This window comes from Schistocerca nitens, chromosome 1 (genome assembly GCF_023898315.1).
Source record: "Schistocerca nitens isolate TAMUIC-IGC-003100 chromosome 1, iqSchNite1.1, whole genome shotgun sequence".
Classification (NCBI taxonomy): Eukaryota; Metazoa; Arthropoda; class Insecta; order Orthoptera; family Acrididae; genus Schistocerca; species Schistocerca nitens.
The window spans coordinates 926,378,438-926,403,883 of NC_064614.1; the positions used below are offsets into that span (position 1 = coordinate 926,378,438).

At 46.1% G+C, this 25,446-nt stretch overlaps 1 pseudogene; it reads right to left on the bottom strand.

Annotated features, from left to right (window-relative positions):
* Positions 1–22,759: 22,759 nt before the first annotated feature.
* LOC126210288 (5S ribosomal RNA) lies at positions 22,760–22,877 on the bottom strand (annotated as a pseudogene).
* Positions 22,878–25,446: the final 2,569 nt, after the last annotated feature.

A 25,446-nucleotide genomic window follows, 5' to 3' on the forward strand; every position in this document is an offset into this window, starting at 1 on the left:
CGTTTACTTAGTTTCAGACTAATATGAAGTTTAGTGTAATACCGGTTGGTTATAATTAAAGTGCAGTTACAGAGATACAGTGTAGGCTTTAACTGTCGTATGGCAGCAAAACTTAGGAGATATTCTAATGTGTTATTACAGAACCGATTTACGCTGGCCGGCCGCGGTGGTCTAGCGGTTCTGGCGCTGCAGTCCGGAACCGCGGGACTGCTACGGTCGCAGGTTCGAATCCTGCCTCGGGCATGGGTGTGTGTGATGTCCTTAGGTTAATTAGGTTTAAGTAGTTCTAAGTTCTAGGGGACTTATGACCTAAGATGTTGAGTCCCATAGTGCTCAGAGCCATTTGAACCATTTTTGATTTACGCTGGAAAAAATTTAGTTACAGTTTTGGCCACCAGGTGCAAATCTGCCGCTGTGAATACAAGAGAGACGTGTAGAAATGTTCCCATGGGTAATGGATAAGGAACGAGACGTAGACAGGAAAGGTCGAGAGAGTGAGAAAGGCATAGTGTTGATTTTATTGTTTACTGCCGCTTATACTATTTGTTTAATATGAGAACAGGAGACGTTGACGAGATGCTGCGTCCGCTAAACAACGTGGTCAATGATTGCTCGCAGCAGTTCCAGAGGAATCTAAGCATCGTCTTCCTGTGTACTGGCTTTAGATCATGTAGAGACTGCCCGTGATAGCTGCGTTAAAAGTCACATGGATTCATATCAGCTGATCTTGCAGACCATGCAACTGGAAAACCTGTGGACATAATGCGTTCGTGGAAGGTTACATTAAGCAGATCTTTCACGGGGTTAGTGGCATGAGGCGTTGCCCATCCTTTGGTTTCCAGACAGTTGTACTCTTCCAAAGCAGGAATCACATGCTATACAAGAAGGTCTCGATAACGTGCAGACCTCTCGGGTACACCTGACTGGCTCTCTGGGTGTATTACCTACAATGAAGAACGGATCGAAAATGAAGATACTTGTGAATGCACACCACACAGTCACATACGGCGAGTGCAATGGCTGTTTGTGCACAACACGCGGTTTAACAGTACCCAGATTCGACAATTCCGTCTATTCACTGCACCCTGAAGTGTGAAATTTGACTCGTCATCCCGTAGAATATCATCCGACCACATATCACCAACTTCGATCCAAGCCAGAAAAGAAGAGCAAATACAGAATGTTGCTGCAGATCATGATGTTTCAGTAGCAGCCTCTGGATATCGTATGAGTACCAGAGCAAAGCAGACTCCAAAACTTTCCGCGCTGTTGACTATGGGATGGAAAATTCTCGTAACACCCCACGAGCGCTAGCACTACCAGGGGCACGCGCTACATGGTCTGTTACGGCAACAGCAACCTCGTCAATAACTTCTACCGGGATAAGACGCCTTCCTCTTCCAGGTGCCTTACCAAGCTCACCTGTGTTTTCTAATTTCACTGTCATCTTCTTTAAACCATTTAATGATATCGAGCCTCTCCTCAGATCTTTCAGGCGCGATACACTGTCAATGTAGCACAGCAATTTCTGCCGTTCACAAAAAAACAGTTTCACCAACAGCACAGGGCCTTTCTTCACGGTAGCCACATTGTTCACTCACGCTACGGCTTGTCAAATGAAACCATGGATGTCATACGAACGATATACAACTCTAGATTTACACCTGGCGGCCGCAATTGGAACTATTGTGTTTTGCGGGGTAAATTGATTCAGCAGGAACGCAGTAGCATATCAAATGGCTCTGAGCACTATGGGACTTAACATCTATGGTCATCAGTCCCCTAGAACTTAGAACTACTTAAACCTAACTAACCTAAGGGCATCACACAACACCCAGTCATCACGAGGCAGAGAAAAATCCCTGACCCCGCCGGGAATCGAACCCGGGAACCCGGGCGCGGGAAGCGAGAACGCTACCGCACGACCATGAGCTGCGAACAAGAGCATATCAACCATGTTTCGCTGCTGTACGATAACTACAGCCCACGTAGAACCTCCGCGAGTAGCTGCATTTTAGTTATAACCATACTGTATGAACTGGTCGCAGATTCGGACTTTTCGTGTTCACGCTTAAAATTCCAAGCTATCTACACTCATGCTCATAATTTAAGGATAATGCTGATACATGGTGAACCAACGCTCTGGTGGGCGGTTTGCGGGTGTAAATCACCTCGGGCTATGACCATGCGGTGCATTTGACCTGCGGTCGTCGCACGGTGGCGCTGGCAGCAGTCCACATCCGCAGAGGTGTGATGGTGCATGTCAGAGTACGGTGCAGCGAGTAAGTTTGCAGACGTTTTCAGACGTGCTAATGGTGACTGTGAGTTGAAAACGGCTCAAAGAACACATATTGATGACGTTATGAGGGGTAGAATACTAGGGCGACTGGAGGCTGGTCAAACACAGCAGTTCGTTGCACGGGTTCCAGTACACAGGAAACGTGTCGAGGCGCTACAGTACGGGACATCCACAGTGTAAAACACCACAAGAAGACCGATATCTCACTATCACTGCCCGCCACGGAGCACTGCAGGTAGCCTTGCTCGGGACCTTATCGCAGCCACTGCAACAGTTGTCTCCAGACACACAATCTCCAGACGACTGAACAGACATGATTTATTCGCCCAGAGACCTGCAAGTGGCATTTCACGGACCCCTGGTCACAGGTGAGCCCGTAAAGCCTAGTGTTCAAGAACACAGTATATAGTCATTGGAACAGTGGTCCCGGGTTATGTTCACGGACGAGTCCAAATATAGTCTGAACAGTTATTCTCGCCGGGTTTTCATCTGGCATGAACCAGAAACTAGATACCAACCCCTTAGTGTCCTTGAAAGGGACCTGTATGGAGGTCATGGTTTGATGGTGTGAGGTGGGATTATGATTGGTGCACGTACACCCCTGCATGTCTTTCAAAGAGGAACTGTAACAGCTCAGGTGTATCGGGACGTAATTTTGCACCAGTATGTCCGCCTTTTGAGGGGTGCAGTCGGTCCCTCCTTCCTCCTGATGTATGATAACGCACGGCCCCACCGAACTGCCATCGTGTAGGAGTACCTTGAAACAGAATGTATCGGGCGAACGTAGTAGCTTGCCTGTTCTCCAGACCTAACGTCTGGGATGCTCTCGGTCGACGTATCGCTGCACGTCTTCAAACCTCTACGACACTTCAGGAGCTCCGACAGGCACTGGTGCAAGAATGGGAGTCTATACCCCAGCAGCTGCTCGAACACGTGATCCAGAGTATGCCAACGCGTTGTGAGGCCTGTGTACGTGTGCATGGTGATCATATCCCATACTGATGTCGGGGTACATGCGCAGGAAACAGTGGCATTTTGTAGCACATGTGTTTCGGGACGGTTTTCTCAACTTATCACCAATAGCGTGGACTTACAGATCAGTGTCGTGAGTGTTCCCTATGTGCCTATGCTGTTAACGCCAGTTTTTCTGTAGTACCACGTTGTGTGGCATCACATTATGCAATTATCCTTAATTTATGATAATGAGTGTATTTTGCTTAGTTGCAAGTTTTCAGTTTTTAGCAGAATAATTTGTTTGATTAAGTATATTTTTCCTGGCACTTAAAACAGCTTCCATCTTCGATGAAAATTTCTTGTGACTCGAAGTTGTGTCATGGTCCGGACTGTTTGTTGTGCTGTAGTTCCCAATACGAATGGCTGATGATATGCAGCATAAATCGGATGAAAGTGCGGACTATATTTAACTACCTATCAACTTTCGCAGCGATAATGCTTAACTTCTGCAATTTTCTGCCTTAGCGGCAACCTTACATGCCTAACGCTGATGATTTTATATAAGTGTTCAAGGGAAAAGAAAGCGGAAGAAATTTAGTTTCAGCTGTATTCTCTGACCCAAGAACTGTTACTCCGCCGACTGCCTGCTTGGTGTATTACGTTGTCGTACGAGGAACGACAATGCTCGAAAAGCTGTGAATTTTGAGCATTCGTGTTACACACATAATGGTAGTTTTTTTTGTTAACTATATGTTCATGAAATGCGGATCACACACAGATCAGTCAACTGGAAACAAGTTTAACAGCCACATTCCGTCTTTGGCAAAGTCACAGCAGGCAGCTCTAGGGCAGCGATTTCTCAGCCGTCGTCCTCCGGTCGCATAAGAGTGCGCTTATGCTCCAATTACTCAGGTCTAATTAAAACTTTGCCGAGGGATGAAACTTTGTGCTTAGTAATCTAGGAGCGCGATCGTGTTTCGTCCACAGAAGATAGTCTTTCTGGAAGTTTGCAGCCTGCAGAAAGGTTGAAGACGGCAGAGATTACACAAGAAGTTGAAACACGTCTACTTTTCGCCTCGACGTGCTTCATTGATACATTAGTATGACGTCATTCTCCCTCGTCCAGAGAGGCATAAACTTAGACACACCTGTATCGATAGTGGTGCGTAGCTCGTGACATGCCTCATGGAAGGCCCTTTGGTTTGCAGCGACCAATCACATACTTGCAGCAAGAATTCGCTTTTCTCTCGTGTGGTGAGCCTTCTTACAAACAGACCAAATTTTTGGTTAGAATGGGTGAGGTGCAGAAAACGACAGTTAGTTTTCAAAATGAAAAAAAAGTTTTTATGGTTAACATGATATCGTAATTAGCGATACTGATAATGTTTCTTATGCTTCATCATCGCAATGATAATCATCATCTACTCGGCCACACTATCGTTAGTTGCTCTGTCACTTCGTGTTACTGCAGACCTGTTGATGAAATCGCTACATGCTCTACATGCTGTTGGCTTAACCAATGTATTGCAAATACACATATCAAAAAAAGTTTTGCATCACTCCGGTTCCAAGAACTCCTGGAGATAGACGGTGACTGTGGATGTTGTATCACAGACACAGTCCCTTTGACTGTTCAGAGATGTCACTAAACCCGCTCAAAGATGTAAACAATCATGCATGAGCAGCGCCTATTAGACGGAGAGGGTCCGACAGTCGATCAGTTCCAGTCATTCCACCAGGAAGGAGGTACACGGCTCATGTTATCTGAAGTTCAACCATGCCTAGACGGTCAATACCGCGGTTCGATCGCGTCTGCATTGTTACTTTGTGCCAGGAAGGGCTCTCAACAAGGAAAGTGTCAAGGCGTCTCGGAGTGAACCAAAGCGGTGATGTTCGGACATGGAGGAGATACAGAGAGACAGGAACTATCGATGACATGCCTCGCTCAGGCCGCCCAAGGGCTACTACTGCAGTGGATGACTACTACCTACGGATTATGGGTCGGAGAAACCCTGACATCAACGTCACCATGTTGAATATTGCTCTTCGTGCAGCCACAGGACGTCATGTTACGACTCAAACTGTGTGCAACAGACCGCATGATGAGCAACATCGCTCCCGACGTCCAAGGCGAGGTCTATAGTCTGTCGGTAAACTGAAGAGCGAGCGCGCGAGTCCCCACTCTGCCTACTTTGCTACGTCACAGGGCGCTTCTACAGGCTGTTCCACAACGTAGTACAGTCCCTGCCGTGGCGCGCGCTTTAAATCTGTGGCGACGCCGTATACAGATACGTCCCGTCTGCGTTTATTTTTAGACAAATGCTTGAAGAGTACAAGGAAAACAAAAGACGATAGCTTCTTCGAAACAAAACATTATAGAGTAAATAATATTGACATAAGAACGGAAGTCAGGATTCTACTACAAACATAGATTCGAATGCCTATTCATATGAATGTATGTTCCTGTACTCGTAAGACGAACCAGATATAGTGCAATCAGTCTGTAGAATTTAAGGCTTGTTCTTACTTTGTGTTTCTACTAAAAGGTAGAAGTTTTCTTTGAAGGTCTGCATTAAAACTTAACAATTCTTGCAACAGGAAGAGTGTTTAAAAATTAATCAGAAATTTATAATTACGTGTGTAGTATTAGTTCGATTCGCACTGCTTTTTTTGTCATTGTCTTCGTAAACATGTCTGAAAAGTATTCCCAGGTAAATCCCATTTCACGCAATGTCTTGTGTAAAACACCTTTCTGCAACGAAAATGTATTTTTTGTTTCACGCCAGTGAGTGATTTCCGTGATGTGGGCATATTTTATGGTTTATGTAAAAGTCCTCCATCGTTTGTCGAATGACCGATTTTGTGAAAGTGTCTATAACGATGGGTTTCCTACCTAAATTATTAGTTTTTCTTCGCGGCGATTCCAGTAAACCATGCGCCTTGTTTTCGCGTTCCTTCCTTATGCGTCCTATTTTGGCGAGGCTGACGTTTACATAAACTGCAGCCCTTTGATTGGGACTGGTAATATTAGCCAACAGCTCTTTTTATGTAGCCTCCTTAACACAAGCTGTAATAACGTTAGAGACGATCGAACGCTCGTTCTGCGCAAATATCTCCTTCGTACTCTGCACATTTTCTTGCAATGCAGGGCGATTATCCATCACTTCCGGATACTGAAGTATATCAGTGAGTACTGAAAGTCAACCGACTGAGATTGGCAACTAAGATCCCACGAACAGAAACGACGTATATCACGGCACGCCGCACTACACCGCTAGACAGGTAACGGGCAACAGATTTTGGGTTGCCCTGTAGGCCAGTGGCAGGGTTCTTCCGGGAAAGGCCACTTCCCCCACCAAAAGCGCTGCTCGCTCTTCAGTTTACAGACAGACTATACCATGCAGAGCGGTACAGATGGGCCCAACAACGTGCCGAATGGACCGCTCAGGTTTGGCATCATGTTCTCTTTACCGATGAGTGTCGCATATGGCTTCAACCAGACAATCTTCGGAGACATGTTTGGAGGCAACCCGGTCAGGCTGAACGTCTTAGACACATTGTCCAGCGAGTTCAGCAAGGTGTAGGTTCCCTGATGTTTTGGGGTGGCATTATGTGGTGCCGACGTACGCCGCTGGCGGTCATGGAAGGCGCCGTAACTGCTGTACGATACGTGAATGCCATCCTCCGACCGATAGTGCAACCATATCGGCAGCATATTGGCGAGGCATTCGTCTATGGACGACAATTCGTCCCCCCCCCCTCCCCCCGTGCACGTCTTGTGAATGACGTCCTTCAGAATAACGACATCGCTTGACTAGAGTGGTCAGCATGTTCTCTAGTTACGAACTCTATCGAACAGGTCTGGGATAGATTGAAAAGGGCTGTTAATGGACGACGTGACGCACCAACCACTCTGAGGGATCTACGCCGAATTGCCGTTGAGGACTCGGACAATGTGGACCAACAGTGCCTTGATGAACTTGTGGATAGTCTGCCACGACGAATACAGGCATGCATCGATGCAAGAGGACGTGCTACTGGGTATTAGAGGTACCGGTGTCTACATCAATCTGGACCCCCACCTCTGAAGGTCTCGCTGTATGGTGATACAACATGCAATGTGTGGTTTTCATGAGCAATAAAAAGGGCAGAAATGATGTTTATGTTGATCTCTATTCCAATTTTCCGTACAGGTTCCGGAACTCTCGGAACCGAGATGATGCAAAACTTTTTTTTGATGTGTGTATAATCGTTTCCATTCGTGTAGCACAAACTTATTTTTCCGAAGTTGTGCCTACACACAGTATAACTTCTACTTTTACTTGGCATTGTTACTGAAAACAGAACTTTGTGGACGGGTCTGAGCTGTGAGCCCACGTGAACTGGGATATCCGTGCATTCTATTACCATCCATTATCATACTAAATACTAAACCACCCTCGCACTCAGTAATAATTCAGTTCGATTCTGTTATATCATTAATTGTGTATCATGTAAAGTGATCTATTTCTTTTGTACCAAATTTAAATTTTGAGCCGCGCGGGATTAGCCGATCGGTCTCAGGCGCTGCAGTCCCGGACTGTGCGGCTGGTCCCGGTGGAGGTTCGGGTCCTCCCTCGGGCATAGGTGTGTGTGTTTTTCCTCAGGATAATTTACGTTAAGCAGTGTGTAAGCTTAGCAGCGCGTGACCTTAGCAATTAAGTCCCATAAGATTTCACACACATTTGAACATTTTTTAAATTTCGATGTTGGTTAATGAATTTTAGTGTCCGTCTGCTTATTCTGTAAAAGGAGTGGTTTTCTAGTAGAGCAGTTATTAGCAAATTTGGTGTCTACACACCGATTTTTCCGAACCTCCTCTTTCTTTCGGGCAACCACACCCTTTTGTGAGCTCATGGTCTGCAATAGGCCATATTACGATTCCATGCCATATTTAGCTGTACCGCCTCTCACAAATCTCTTGCACATTCCCCAACGTCAATGCAAGAATCTTGTTTCTTTCTAGTCTTTTATCAGAGTAACGTACCCTCGTGAAACTAAATTATTGGCTCCGAGTACTATTACAATTACGTGATTTTTTAACAAATTTACACTGATGGTAAGTGAAGTAGCATAGCCGGCATATGAACACACCAACTCTCATGTAATTGTCAGGTAAAAGCCCATTTTGAGTTCAGAGATTAGTGTTTTTTGTTTTAATTAGGTTCAGATTGTATCCGATTACACCAACTTTATAAACATGTGCAATGAACAGACGGTTTCCTACAAGTAAAGAGCGAGCTCCATTACACTACAGCTCATACCGTAATCTGTTCAAATGGCTCTCAGCACTATGCGACTTAACTTCTGAGGTCATCAGTCGCCTAGAACCTAGAACTACTTAAACCTAACTAACCTAAGGACATCACACACATCCATGCCCGAAGCAGGATTCGAACCTGCGACCGTAGCGGTCACGCGGTTCCAGACTGAAGCGCCTTTAACCGCACGGCCGCACCGGCCGGCTACCGTAATCTGTGAATCCCCTCATTCGCTTACTTTAGCCGCGCGGTGTAGCAATGCGGTCTGCGGCGCCTTATCACGGACCGTGCGGCTCCCCCCGTCAGAGTCGTTCCTCGGGCATTTGTGTGCATGTTGTCCTTAGTTAAGTTAGTTTAAGTTAGTTTAAGTTAGGTTAAGTAGTGTGTAAGCTTAGGGACCGATTATCTCAGTAGTTTGGTCCCATAGGGTCTTGCCACAAATTTCAAAATTGTTTCTCGGTACCTAACCATTTACTTCTGAGACTTAACATTATGTTTGGCGTTGAACCCGCTAAGTTTAAGTGTCGTCACCTCATAAATTATAGTCTGATGCATCTTTACTACGGCTTACCGGGAAAACGACTGTAAACAATTACCAACAGACCAAATTCTTGGTTAGAGTGGGTGAGGTACAGAAGACAGCAGTTACTTTTCAAAGTGAAAAAAAAATATCGTTATGGTTAGCATGATATCGTAATTAGAGATACTGATAATGTTCCTTATGCTTCATCATCATAATGATGATCATCAGAAGACAACTGAGATGTATTACTGAATAAAAGCCCCAATGTAATACACTCTACAGCAGAGGTGTCTAACTAAATTTGGAAATGAGCCACATTATTGATTGTTCTCACTGTCGCAGGACAGACCAAAAAGATTTTGTGAAGGAACTAAACCAATGGAAATAAAACACAGTTTTTCTAGGTAGGCAGTCGCAAACTAAACACGAAAATTAAAAGTAATGAAAAAAAATTAATAAAACGAAAACTTAATGAAAAGAGTAACATTTTTTTGTTGCACAGTCCCTTGATTTGGAGGTATGTGTGACGTCGACATTCTGAGAATCCTGCTCAGATAGTCATCTGTTTTACATTGTCATTCGTGAAACAAACTATTCACCGATGTGTGTACTTCCGAATAAGGGTAACTGTTGATGCGCTAACTTGGATAGGTAGGGGTACTGGCCGGATTAGATATATTTTTTTTTTTTTATAAAATGCTATCAGTCCATTCTTCTGGCAGCTATGGTAGCCTGTTTTAAGACTTTCATAGCTTTTATGTTCAATCGACTCCCGTTGCGCGTCTTCCGTGTGGCCAACGTAGCATGCACATGAGTTGCTGTGCGGAAGCGTGCGGCGGGTTAGAGGCAGAGAAGTGGACAGTTAATAGGTTAGCAGGCAGGCAAGCATCCCCGCGTCCCACATGCATGTTAGTTTGCACCAGCACGCAGTCGACAAAGTAGTTTAATTTTAAAATATTATCCTCACTTACAACTGTTTCTGAAAAAGCAACGACTGCATCAGGCTTTGGCGGGCCGGATTCTTTGCGGCCGGGCTTTATGTTGTTCAAATGGTTCAAATAGCTCTGAGCACTATGGGACTTAACTTCTGAGGTCATCAGTCCCCTAGAACTTAAAACTACTGGAACCTAACTAACCTAAGGACATCACACACATCCAAGGCCGAGGCAGGATTCGAACCTGCGACCGTAGCGGTCGCGCGGCTCCGGACTGTAGCGCCTAGAACTGCTCGGCCACAACGGCCGGCCTTTATGTCGTAAAGCTGGAGCTATGCACATTCATACGAGGGTTAGAACTTCAATAGTGGCAACTATTTATTTACAGCTCGTACAAAATAGATATGTGTTTCAAAGTTTTACTGCCTTCAAAGTAGTCACCAGTATTGTGTATAACCTGTTGCCAGCGATGTGGAAGTCATAGGATACTCTTAGCAGTGCCAGTTGTGTTGACAGTTCGAGCGGCGTGGTCTATTGCCTGACGAATTCGAAGCAGTTCTGAAGCGAATGACATGAAGTGTTTCCTTCAGTTTAGAAATCGAGTTGAACTGACGAGGTCTCAAGTCTGGGTGTAAGGTGGCAGAATAAATGAAGGTCAATTTCGCACCTTACACACTTCTGGCCATTAAAATTGCTACACCACGAAGTTGACGTGCTACAGAAGCGAAATTCAGCCGGCAGGAAGAAGATGCTGTGATATGCAAATGATTAGCTTCTCAGAGCATTCACACAAGGTTGGAGCCGGTGGCGACACCTACAACGTGCTGACATGAGGAAAGTTTCCAACCGGTTTCTCATACACATACAGCAGTTGACCGGCGTTGCCTGGTGAAACGTTGTTGTGATACCTCGTGGAAGGAGGAGAAATGCGTACCATCACGTTTCCGACTTTGATAAACGTCGGATTGTAGCCCATCGCGATTGCGGTTTATCGTTTCCCGACATTGCTGCTCGCGTTGGTCGAGATCCAATGACTGTTAGCAGAATATGGAATCGGTGGGTTCAGAAGAGTAATACGGAACGCCGTGCTGCATCCCAACGGCTTCGTATCACTAGCAGTCGAGATGACAGGCATTTTATCCGCATGGCTGTAATGGATCGTTCAGCCACGGCTCGATCCGTGAGTCAATAGATGGGGATGTTTGCGAGACAACCACCATCTTCTCGAACAGTTCGACGTTGTTTGCAGCAGCATGGACTATCAGCTCGGAGACCATGGCTGCGGTTACCCTTGACGCTGCATCACAGACAGGAGTGCCTGCGATGGTGTATTCAACGACCAACATGGGTGCACGAATGGCAAAATGTCATTTTTTTCGGATGTATACAGGTTCTGTTTACAGCATCATGATGGTCGCATCCGTGTTTGGCGACATCGCGGTGAACGCACATTGAAAGCGTGTATTCGTCATCGCCATACTGGCGTATCACCCGGCGTGATGGTATGGGGTGCCATTGGTTACACGTCTCGGTCACCTGTTGTTCGCATTGACGGCACTTTGAACAGCGGACGTTACATTTCAGATGTGTTGCGACCCGTGGCTCTACCCTTGATTCGATCCCTGCGAAAAGCTACATTTCAGCAGGATAATGCACGACCGCATTGCAGGATCCTGTACGGGCCTTTCTGGATATAGAAAATGTTCGACTGCTGCCCTGGCCAGCACATTCTGCAGATCTCTTACCAATTGAAAACGTCTGGTCAATGGTGGCCGAGCAACTGGCTCGTCACAATACGCCAGTCACTACTCTTGATGAACTGTGATATCGTGTTGAAGCTGCATGGGCAGCTGTACCTGTACACTCCAAGCTCTGTTGACTCAATGCCCAGGAGTATCAAGGCCGTTATTACGGCCGGAGATGGTTGTTCTGGGTACTGATTTCTCAGGATCTATGCACCCAAATTGCGTGAAAATGTAATCACATTCATGGGCCCCAGTCCTACATTGATACCGGTGAAAGTCGTTTTCCAATAGCTGTTATTGTTCCAGAGATATTTTGGGTGGACAAGATAGCTGGGACACCCTGTATATATATACACTCCTGGAAATTGAAATAAGAACACCGTGAATTCATTGTCCCAGGAAGGGGAAACTTTATTGACACATTCCTGGGGTCAGATACATCACATGATCACACTGACAGAACCACAGGCACATAGACACAGGCAACAGAGCATGCACAATGTCGGCACCAGTACAGTGTATATCCACCTTTCGCAGCAATGCAGGCTGCTATTCTACCATGGAGACGATCGTAGAGATGCTGGATGTAGTCCTGTGGAACGGCTTGCCATGCCATTTCCACCTGGCACCTCAGTTGGACCAGCGTTCGTGCTGGACGTGCAGACCGCGTGAGACGACGCTTCATCCAGTCCCAAACATGCTCAATGGGGAACAGATCCGGAGATCGTGCTGGCCAGGGTAGTTGACTTACACCTTCTAGAGCACGTTGGGTGGCACGGGATACATGCGGACGTGCATTGTCCTGTTGGAACAGCAAGTTCCCTTGCCGGTCTAGGAATGGTAGAACGATGGGTTCGATGACGGTTTGGATGTACCGTGCACTATTCAGTGTCCCCTCGACGATCACCAGTGGTGTACGGCCAGTGTAGGAGATCGCTCCCCACACCATGATGCCGGGTGTTGGCCCTGTGTGCCTCGGTCGTATGCAGTCCTGATTGTGGCGCTCACCTGCACGGCGCCAAACACGCATACGACCATCATTGGCACCAAGGCAGAAGCGACTCTCATCGCTGAAGACGACACGTCTCCATTCGTCCCTCCATTCACGCCTGTCGCGACACCACTGGAAGCGGGCTGCACGATGTTGGGGCGTGAGCGGAAGACGGCCTAACGGTGTGCGGGACCGTAGCCCAGCTTCATGGAGACGGTTGCGAATGGTCCTCGCCGATACCCCAGGAGCAACAGTGTCCCTAATTTGCTGGGAAGTGGCGGTGCGGTCCCCTACGGCACTGCGTAGGATCCTACGGTCTTGGCGTGCATCCGTGCGTCGCTGCGGTCCGGTCCCAGGTCGACGGGCACGTGCACCTTCCGCCGACCACTGGCGACAACATCGATGTACTGTGGAGACCTCACGCCCCACGTGTTGAGCAATTCGGCGGTACGTCCACCCGGCCTCCCGCATGCCCACTATACGCCCTCGCTCAAAGTCCGTCAACTGCACATACGGTTCACGTCCACGCTGTCGCGGCATGCTACCAGTGTTAAAGACTGCGATGGAGCTCCGTATGCCACGGCAAACTGGCTGACACTGACGGCGGCGGTGCACAAATGCTGCGCAGCTAGCGCCATTCGACGGCCAACACCGCGGTTCCTGGTGTGTCCGCTGTGCCGTGCGTGTGATCATTGCTTGTACAGCCCTCTCGCAGTGTCCGGAGCAAGTATGGTGGGTCTGACACACCGGTGTCAATGTGTTCTTTTTTCCATTTCCAGGAGTGTATATTTGTCCAATGAATACCCGTTTATCATCTGCATTTCTTCTTGGTGTAGCAATTTTAATGGCCAGTAGTGTACATTGTAACTGGAAAGTGAATATGACACCTAACTTACTTTGCCGGTAATGAGCAGATATGCCTATTAGTATGTAATGCAAAAGGGACGACACTCAATCGATGGTATTAACACACAGCTCCTATATAATGCATGTCAATGAGCAGAAGATGAAATAAGCAGGGAGAGGAAACGTTTTGTTTGGAATCAAGCACAGGCGGAAGCAGAGGCTGCACCACGGGAGGCACCACGAAAAGCTCTTAGGGGGCGTCCTGCAGAGGGAGTCAGCGACTGGACAGGTGACGCATACTGGAGCCACCAGAAGTAGGACAGAAAGAGGCTTTAGAAAACTGCGTTTTGGAATTCCAAATGCATACGAACAAAACCAGTGACGCAGTTGATCACGTGAACAGCGAATGGTGCACATGTCAGTGGAGACGAAACGTCCGATTGGTGGAAACGAACTAGGAAAGAGTAAAGTGCCGAGATTTCGATCACTTCAATGGTAGGGCCCTTGTGTTTGGCGGAGAGTGTTTCCACAAAATAAGAGGAACGCTCCTATTGGTCAAAAAAAGTCGTGACGTAGAGAACAAAATAACGCAGGTGGGGAGAGAGCGTTCGGCTACGAGAAAGACGAGAGTGAAATTTTCGGGGACTTCTCTGAACTGGCGTCAAGTGCAGAATGCGGCGCATAATGCTCTGTACGACGCAGAGGAGAAATCTGAGTGGACACTGCGTTCACTGCGGCTGACATTCAGCCAGATATTAGCTGAAGCGTTGTTGAGCTCCCACTGCGGAGAAACGAACCAGCCAGTTAGCTAATTGTCCTTGCAAGGACTGAGAGGGAATTTTAATATGCGCACTGCTCCAGCCGTGCACGTGCACATCGCCAGGTTCCAAGAACAGGGATGAGTGCATGTTTTCTTGCATAACGAGAAACATAGGGAGAGTTTCCGCTGGAAAAATCAGCAAAGGCTTAATTAGTTTTTATAGGAATTTCAGAGGATGAGAGCAGCCATGCCAACGACAGCTAATCGCAGTTAAGATAAATACCGCACGCAGAGGTGTAAACTTGTTGGTTCACCAGCTTTCGTCCACTGTAAACTCGAGTGACCTTGGGTAATCTTTTGCTCAACTTGTCACAAAACTAACCATCCTCTGTAGACTTGATTGTCATCCTAAATAGTACCGAACTTTGAACCGGAATCGGATGATTTATCGTAGTACAGCATGACGTAGTCGTAAGAATAATTTTGTAAAGAAACTTCTAGTTAAGATTTACCATTGTTGTGTTTATGTTTATTTCACTTTATGAGGACGAGATGCGTTCGTTTGACAACTATCGTAACATAGTCACATTGTAAACTGTGTAAAGGTATGTATTTCTGTAATAAGATTGCAACATTAAACCAAAGTTATTTACACCTTACACAGTTGTTGTTCTGACCACCAAACCTTACAAGGGGAGTGCAGTAGATGGTATAACACTTAGCAGCCCCATCGGCCAAAGAAATCAGCAACAGCTCGCACTGTACGTGCTTGAGCACAGTCCTCAAAATGATGGTCAGCTCCAGCAGAAAGTGTCATCACTTTTGTCTCTAATCTGTTCATTTTTGGAACACAACCTACGACCAGCTTAGAGACAGAAGTGATGACACTTTCTGCAGGACCTGACCATCATTTTGCGGGTCAATGTTCAAGCACGTACAGTTCAAGCTGTTACTGATTTGTTTGAATGATGGGGCTGCGAAGTGCTCTACCACCTACTGCACTCCCCTGACTTAAACCCTCGTAAGTTCAACTCGATTTCTAAACTGAAGGAAACACTTCACGGCATTTGCTTCAGAACTGCTACATATTCGTCGGGCAATAGACCACGTCACTCGAACTGTCAACACAACTGGCACTGCTAAGAGTATCCTACGACTTCCACATCGCTTGCAAGCGGCTATACACAATGCTGGTGACTGCTGTGGTCAGTAAAACTTTGAAACAAGTGTCTGCTTTGTACGAGCTGTAAATAAATAGTTGTCTCTATCAAAGTTCCAAGCATCGTATTTATCCTGCGTATTTTCTGATGTCATGTACTCACTTTCCATTCTGTCGTGGTCTCCATCCTTCCGTTTCTTAAGTGATGTAAATGGACAGTGTAGCACATGAAGCACCACCCAATATTTATCAAACTTTGTGAAGATGTTCATCACATACCTGGTGTTACGCGATTAAACTTTCAATCCATTAGGAACTGATGACCGCCATCAACAGCAGTGTCATCTTAAACCCCCACAGTCACAAATACACTCTTGTATTAGTCGTTCCATGGAAGCGAACCGCCTCTTAATGTCATCTTGAGGTACTTATTGCTATGCCTGACACACATATTTTGTCAGTGGCTGGAAGTTTGTATGGAAGCATACGTCTTCCCATTGTATCGCAACCATGCTGTGTGGGTGACAAGTCAGGGGTCCTTACATTCCTCATAGGGTTTGTGGTGTGAACTGTAGTGTACGGTATTGCGTTATCCTGCTGGAATATTCTAGTTGGTATCCTGGTCATGAGTGGTTTGAAGAAGTGGTATCTATTCTAGCCATAGAATCCCTTCAACAGTAACTAAATCAGCACTGTCCTTACGTCCGCTGGCTTCTTACATCATGATTCCAGGAATTGAAAAGGCATAGATGTCGAGAGTCACCGCTCCCTGTGACCTGTCATCGTGTTGCCTACGGACGCGTCGGCATCTATCTTGCCACATCAAACGGGAGCGACGCTAATTGCCGAATACCCCAGAATACCACTCAGTGTCCCAGTTGCCTTTTCCTGTGCACCACTTAAGTCTCTATATACTGGTAGCAGCAGTAAAAGGCGCATACCAACTCGAGATCTCAATCCAGTTTTCAATTATCTGTTCTCGGCGGTTCATACTCTTCCTGTATCTTCTTTTCGAATTTCAGCTCCTCGAACAATCCTACGGTCTTATCGTGGTGTGTCCTTCTGGAAGGAACCGTGCCTTCTCTTTTTGTCCTGATTTCATCAAGACCACTCTCAGTCTGTAGTCACTCACTATCTGTCCTTGGTGGCTCAGTCGGATAGAGCGTCTGCCATGTGAGCAGGAGATCCCGGGTTCGAGTCCACTTCCGCGCACACATTTTTCAACTGTCCATGCTGGTATTTATGAACGCCTGTAAGCAGCTAAAGGTCTAGATTACATTATAATTTCAGTCTGTTCTATTTGTCGGTACGGTGCTGCCTTGTACTATACCCTAACGCCGATGAGCAGACCATTCTCACAGACCGATAGATGGTGTTAAGTTACAGGTGTACATTCTCTGGGCAAACCACATGACAAATTTCAGCAACATTAGATACGCTTAGCAGCCACCATTTACTCACACTGTTCATCATATTTAGGAATGACTTTCCTTCTGTATTCAGAATACTGAAAATAATCAAGATGCCCTACAGGCTTGGTAATACTGGCGTACAAGTTTGGTAGCGTTTTGTCAAGATCTTCATGGTGTAAGGCTTTCCATTTCTTAAAAAATGTTCAAATGTGTGTGAAATCTTATGGGACTTAAATGCTAAGGTCATCAGTCCCTAACCTTACACACTACTTAACCTAAATTACCCGAAGGACAAACACACACACCCATGCCCGAGGGAGGACTCGAACCTCCACCGGGACCAGCCGCACAGTCCATGACTGCAATGCCTCAGACCGCTCGGCTAATCCCGCGCGGCGCTTTCCATTTCTGTCAGTTTAGTAAACTTCCTTCGCCCATCCCTCATCCATTCATTTCTTACCCAGCGGTATGTCGTTATTATCATTACCCTCATCACGTCCAGTTTCTTCTCAGATTCATCTATTTTCATCTCTCTCCGCTGCTTGAGCTGCGCTTTGACAGCATTTACCAAATGTTTCTCTTTTCTTATGCAGATAAGACGACAGATTGTCGTGTTGTCTTACCGCTGTCTCCCAATAACCATATCACGCATGCAGTCCACAAATGCTATCGAAAACGTAAGCAGAACGAACTCGACTGGATGATGATGGTATGGTCAGTGAAGCTCTTATTAGAGTTAATTAAAAGTGACTGCAGCAGGAAGAGTACACGCACGAAACTGCAACAATTGTAAAGACTCGGGCTGTAAAGCAACGAAACTGTGGTTAAACACTGATGGTGGTTCATCGCAGATGGTGCTGTCAGGTATTTAGAAAAGAAGACATGTGCAACAACCATTGCTTTCGACTATTTCAATCTCGGAAATGTGCAGGATGTACAGTCGTGAACAAAACGAGCGAGATACCTCGCTTTTTCGTCATACTGATCCGCACAGCTTTAAAGGCTGCTACACAGCATAACAGGCAAGGTGACGAAGTACTATCAACATACTATGCACAGGCGTGAAATTGAAAATCCATCCGAAATTTGTCAGACTGTTTTCAACCAGGTGTAAGACTACATTAATGCTGATTAGTTCAAATGGTTCAAATGGCTCTGAGCACTATGGGACTTAACATCTGAGGTCATCAGTCCCCTAGAACTTAGAACTACTTAAACCTAACTAACCTAAGGATATCACACACATCGATGCCCGAGGCAGGATTCGAACCTGCGACCGTAACAGTCGCTCTGTTCCGGACTGAAGCGCCTAGAACCGCTCGGACACAATGGCCGGCAACATGTAAATATAAGATATAAGTGAAAGAAGAAACGCTAATTAGTATGAACTGTATTAATAAAAATGAATTTCAGCTTATCGAGATAACCTAACTGTTTTAGTAAGACAAAGTACCCCAGATCGTTACGAATTAGCAAAATATTATGCGCATTCGGCCGCGGAACGGTCTGTGTCAACGTTCAGACCAGTCATACTGGATTACTGTAGCTGACCTACCATAAAAGTGTGCAAATTTAGCAATGCGTGAAGATTCATAACGAAATTCAGTTAAAAATATTTCTGTGCCACGCTTAAGTCAGTTCAACTATTGACAGAAGCGGAAAAAGTAGGTAATAACAAGTATGAAATTCTAGAAGAGTTTCGTATTGACATCAACAGGGAGCCGGTACAGAATAAAGGTAGCAATAAAACGTAACGGGGGTGCGAGAATTTCTTAAAATTGCTTTACTGATAGTCTATCTGCCTCCATCGAGACTAGAACAGAAAACAAACCAGACCTCCCTTGCAGTAGCAAACACCTGTCACTACACTAGCAGACTGTACCTTACTTTACTTTTTCTTGTCCGGAACCCAGGTCACAATTTTCAGCCCAGTCCAAGGCTTCTTTCTTGTCCAGCCATAAATCGTCGGGGTTGCACCTATAAGAGCAGTTCGGGCAGGCGAGCAGATGCTGTATATCCTGCACAGCGCCAAAGTCACGCTGGTCATCGGTGGCTCCAAGAATGTACCTAGCTCAGGATACGATTGAAGAGTAAGATTGAAAACTAAACCGAGGAAGTTTGTCAGGCGCTGGTTGCAGACTGGCGACTGTCTCAGAGATTGGTACAGACGAGTCTGCCAGCAGCAGTGGCAGTGTGAACGCCGTTCTACTCGGAACTTCCGCTAAGTAGTAGTTCTGCTACATATACGTGGCGTGCAAACTGACGGACGAGCAGAAGGCTGGAGATTTCAGTGACATGTTAGACCGTAGCCCACCATTTCTGCAAATATCCATCACAGAGAATGAGGTCTGAACGATCCGGAGTTGGACAGGCAACTGTTACTTTTACAAAGGACTGTTATCAGCTGTCCGTTAACATTATGACTAGCATCTAACGTCACGTGACAGCAGTGCTTCAACAGAAACTCTCACTGACACTCTCCAACAGATTTATGTATACTGTGAAAAGCGTTCTATTAAAAGGAAAAGTCTTTTGTTTGAATTTTCTATTTTGTTTTGTTTTAGCACACCGCTCAGCGAACCTTAGTACGCAGGTGTGGACAAAAAAATATGCGATGGAATCGACAAGTTACTTTTTTTTCATCGCAAGGTCTTCTAAAGTCAGGCAACGGCCTTACCGCAGTGGATACACTGCTTTCCGTCAGATCACTTAAGTTAAGCATCGTCGGGCATGGCCGCCGCTTGGATGGGTGACCATCCGGATCGCCATACGCTCTTACCATTTTTCGGGGTGCACTCAGCCTGGTGATGCCATTTGAGGAGCTACTCGACCGAGTAGTATCGCCTCCGGTCAAAGAAAGCAATCATAACGACTGGGAAATCGGTGTGATGACCACACGCCCATTCTATCCACATTCTCAGCTGAGGATGACACGGCGGTCGGATGGTCCCGATGGGCCACTTGTGGCCTGAAGACGGAGTGTACTTCTTCTAAAGTCAGAGTATGTTAAACAGTCTCTTGCCACATCTTAGGAGGGAAGCATACACAAAATGGGAACCGATCTGGTACGTTTCCGTGGAGTGTAATACATACTTAGATGAGATAAATATTGCCCTGGTACAACGAGCATCTCAAGCGTATTTGAGAAATCGATGCTCAGAGTCTTAAAACACACGAGTAGTGCAACCGGATAAAGCGGCAGACTAAGAGTCTTCACGTTACTGCATTCGAGTAACGTTATTCTTTTTCTTCGTATCTAGTATTCCAACAAACGCTTGTATGTTTCATTGGCAAGGAGTTATATGTCTCATTGGCAAGAAGTTGGTCAGTTAATTACATGTTCCATGGATCATTTAAACTATTCTTTTATCTAAATGATGTGGAACGAGTCAGTTTACAGGACTTGTATACATGATTAGTGTTACAGTAATGAACACATAATTTTTTTAGTTCTACACATGCAGTTACACTTAAAAACAAAGTTATTTTATAACGATAATAATTGTAGTGCTTTTGTGGCGGAGCATAATCGAGGTATGGTGAGGGATCCCGATGAAACAATCATTTATACACTCCCTTATAAAAAGTGCAGCAACAAAAAGACTTATATCGGTGTCATTTCCTATAAGCACACGCCTTCGGCGCCTAGGGAAACGATTATGGCTGTGTCAGGTAAAACGGTCACCACGTTGTCGTTCGTGTTTTGTGCTATCGGGCGTGGGAGGGTATACGTGTAAGGGGCACGAACAGCATAATGTGAGTGGCCACTGTGAAGGGCACGGAGATGCCGCACACTCGTGTGAGACAGCATTTGAAATGGATCCCGTCGTAGACCTTAATTTGACGAGTTAGTCGAATCGTGCAATATCCTGATTTGTGGAGCATTCGGCCCATATCAGTCTGCATGGGAACGCGTGGACAGCCATTCACGTCAAGATTTCGGTTGATGACGTCTGACCAGAGCAAGAGGGGATAGTAGTATTGTGCACCAAGCACAGCATAACCCTCTTCACATCTGTGCCTCTCATCCAAGATCAAATAATGGACGCCCTGCAACATTCTGCGTCGTCTCACAGCACTGCTCGCTGATCAGCGGCAGCCGGATTACGGAATTATCGCCGCATGCATAGGCTGCCGTTAACACGGCAAGCCAAACGGCTGAGTTTCGAGCGGTGCCGTGACCGCGAAGCATGATTGCAGATGAATGGCATCTCGTTACGTTGAGCGACGAATCGCGGTTCCGCACTATGCCGGGGTGACCATCGTCGACGAGTATTGCGGCGACCTGGGGAGACGTCCAATTCTTCCAACCTTTTGGAGAGCACAGCGTGTTGCTCCTATTCCAGGGTGTGGGGAGCCATCGGGTATGACTTCAGGAGACAGTACGTTTAATCGCACAAAGATACGTCATGGACATCCTGTGGCCTCAAGTGCCGCCTCTCATGCGTCTGTATCGTGGTGCCATTTTTCAACAGGACAACGCGCATCCATTACATGGTACGCTTCTCTGTGGATTGTCTGTGTGTTACTGAGGTACTCACATGGCTAACAAAATCTCTCCAGATCCATACCCAGTAGAACATAGGTGAAACTAGCTCCGGCAGTATTCGCAAAATCAATGTAGGTACTTATGAGGTCACGAATGATGAAAGGTTAACTCGTTAATTTTACGGCAAGCAGAGGAGAGGGCTCTTCATGCATTTTTGAGTAGGTTACAACCAGAAATGTCAAGAGCGACTCGCTTGGAATTTCCTATGTGTTTGAGTGAAGCAGTGGATATTGCATGATCGTTAGAGGAAACTGCGTCACTGGCTAGGTCACATGAACGTAGGACAATAAACTGCTTTTGGTGCGAACAGAAGGGTCATATACAAAGAGATTGAGGACAGCAGCGTTGCGGATATTGTAAGAAATTTGATCACTTGGATCGAAAAACAAATTCCGAGAACATCTTGTGGCCGCAGACACTTTTGGACCTTCATGATCCAAAGGAAACGTTAATTTGATAGGGGCTTGGTGATAGGAAAACGCCATGATGGTCGATGAATTCGAACACGCCGGCCGCTGTGACCGAGCGGTTCTAGGCGCTTCATTCTGGAACCGCGCTGTTGCTACGGTCGGAGTTTCGAATCCTGCCACGGGCATGGCTGTGGGTGATGTCCTTAGGTTAGTTAGGTTTTAGTAGTTCTTAGTTCTAGGGGACTGATGACCTCAGATGTTAAGTGCCATAGTGCTCAGAGCCATTTGCACCATTTTGAAGCTCCGATGTCAGCTTCTTCCCAGTGCAGGTACCTACCTTTTCAAGGACCAGTTACTACAGTTTCAGAGGAGGATACAACGGGTTTATGGCAGTTCATGACGTCCTTCCATCATAATCACGCCGTGTATCCAGGGAATAGTGGGTGCAACGTCTGACATAAATGAGGTCATACTGCCAACTACTTTTGTAAGGTTGACACGATTCTGTAATCAGTGGAATAGTATCGCAGTAGTATCTTTACCCGTGAAGTTCCATTTTTTTTCCTCCTTCTTTTCTTTGGTACGCCAATTTTGTTGCCAGGAAAGCAGGTATAATCCGTTATGACGTCTTTGCAGCACTTGTATGAATGTAACAAATGAATTATTTTAAAAAAAGCACTCCTTCTTCAGGCAACGAGTGTCCTACCGGGACCATCCGACCGCTGTGTCATCCTCAGTCGAGGATGAGGATAGGAGGGGCATGGGGTCAGCACACCGCTCTCTCGGTTGTTATGATGATATTCTTCACCGAAGCCGCTACTATTCGGTGGAGTAGCTCCTCAATTGGCATCACGAGGCTGAGTGCACCCCGAAAAATGGCAACAGCGCATGGTGGCCTGGATGGTCACCCATCCAAGTACCGACCATGCCCGACAGCGCTTAACTTCGGTGATCTCACAGGAACCGGTGTATCCACTGCGGCAAGGCCGTTGCCAAATAAATTATTATGTTATAACAATTCATTGGCAAAACTTGCTTATTGATCGCTTGGAATACAGCAGAATAATATTAATATTTGCTGTCGTTGTTCATTTTTAAGATACGTGATTCGTTGCAGCGACAGACATGTTTCGTGGGAGACTGGGGGAAAAAATGACTTGTTTCGAGACCAATTTCGGAGATTCTAGGCTGACGCCGGTTGCTGTTAAAGCCACCGCTCTACGAGTGAAGCTATCGTTTGCTATGAACAGGCGAGTAAAATTTGGAATCTAGACATCTAGTGAAGGCTTGCGAAGCGTGTACTACGCCAGCTGCACTCGTCATCTCTATGTTCTACAACTGTCCAAACAATGACCCAATTGTAACTTGTAATAATATTGAGACAAACGTCACTAGGTAACAAACAGCGCTAGATGTAAGTGGCATGGTCTAGAGTTTCAGAAAAAAATCCGCTAGATGTCGCTACGACCGCTCACCTGGAGCGTGCAGCCAGTATCGCGTAATATGGCGTCCGCGCAACAGAAGGCGTATTGTGCTATTGAATTTAGTCGTACTCTATCAGCGATCGCAGTTCAGCGGGTGTTTCATATTCCATTTCGTGCTAAACGTTCCTCCCTTACCTCATGACATTGATGAACTAAAAACCAGAATATCAGCTGCTGTAGCACCAGTGACAGAAGACACCTTACGCTCTGTTTGGGATGAATTCGGCTATCGGATAGATGTCCGTGCAGCCAATGGAGGACATATTGAACATTTATGATGGATTTTTATAAACTTCTGTCTTTTCTGAGTAATTTAATATGCAATTTGTTGTTATTAAGCCCTTCTTCCTTTAAATAATTCTATTTAAAATTGAGTCATTCTTTTTGCTACACCCTGTATAAGAAATACTGTAAGATGGCAAAAACTATGCCCCTTACATGAAGTCATTAAAGATCACCTAACTCACGTTGAGCGAACAGTAGGGCTGAACAAAATGACTGACAAGGCACAATGTATCTTGTAGATGCTATAGTATGGACATATTGGAATAATCATTGTCGGGTGATGGTTTTAAAGTAATTCACACGACATGAAAACTTTATGGAAACGCGTTGATTTACTGGAGGCTAGTTTATCCCAGGGAAGTACCCAGAAATGACTGTGGCGCGTGGCTGGGGAGCGGCAAAGGGAAGCGACAATAGACAGCATAGGGTGGCTCAAGCTCTGAGAAAGCGGTAACGGGGCGCGGCCTACAGCTGCCTTAAGATGAGTGACAGCATGGGTGGTTGACCCCGACCCCATCGACCCTATGCTGGTGTACTGGGAAGCAGACGGAGAACTTGTATGCCTGTTGATAAATGTCCGTCGTCCCGTTTTCAGTGAAACATGCCAGAAAGCCGCGCGAAGCTACGGTGGAGTGGTCAACAGAGGTCAAAATACGCGTGTTCGTGACTATAGCAACTTCACGCTGAATTCACGGTCCACAGAGTCTGAAGTGGATCAGGTGAAGAGCGACAGAATGAAATACGCTGGCCTCCGATGGGAACGTAGGACCAAGGAATTTGAAGTACTCTCCTGGGAGTCAGAATTCCGGAAAAATTGGTGTTTGTGCAGACGCTAACCTTGATGGATGGCCTGGCAGGAGCTAAATAGCAGAAGTTGAGAGGAAGGGAAATTTTGTGGGAATTTGTTCACTTCCCAGAGCAGGCATTGGTCGGGACTGGGAAGCGGCGCATAATTAACGCGACTTGCGCTGCAGTTGGCGTAAGTGCGAAGAGCGGACTGGGAGAAGTCCCCGTAGAGGTCTTCCATTCCCAGCTTGCCTAGAGTGCGGACGTGGCGTTCTTTACTCAGCTTGCCTGAGAAAGAGTGAGCATCTCTATAGTTTAGGACTTAGCAAATGGAACGATTGAGCTTGGAGATAGGAAGTTTTGGTTCAGCTATGTACTGAGCCAGATAGCTAGGAGTGAGAAGATGAGCGCAGCCTCGCAGCACCACGAGGTCGGCCGACGTCCGCACAACGACACCGCTCCGCCACGCTGAATTCGGTGATATTGCGCCCGCTCCGGCCACTGATTAATTTGCTGGATCAAGTTGGCAAAGTTTCCACGAGGGTTTCGTGGGCCGTGTATTGTAGAATTCTTCTCTCACTTCGCATTACGCCTGGGTCAGTCGATAGGAATTACTTTTGATTTATCGCGCTTTACTCCATGCAAACGCAATTTATTACCACTGCCTGGTAGGAGAGTCATGTAATGTGATGATTGAAGGTCGTGAGTTAAAATAAATCTGTGCTAATTGAGTGCATCTGTTTTCAATCAAGTAGTTGAAATCCCAGTCACTTTCTTAATTAATTTTATATTTAACATTTGCATCTGGTGTTCAATGTGCACCCCTTTTTAATTAAAAGGGATCAATTCTGAACCAATTAATGTCAACACTGCCACCGCAGTTCAATCAGGAGTCACAGGGCCTTATTACTTTCTTTGCGTTATCGGACATTGCGGCAGTCTTGCACTCTCTGTTGATCTGTTAGTCAATTACCTGGGGTGAACACACACCAAAACCGGATAAGTGAC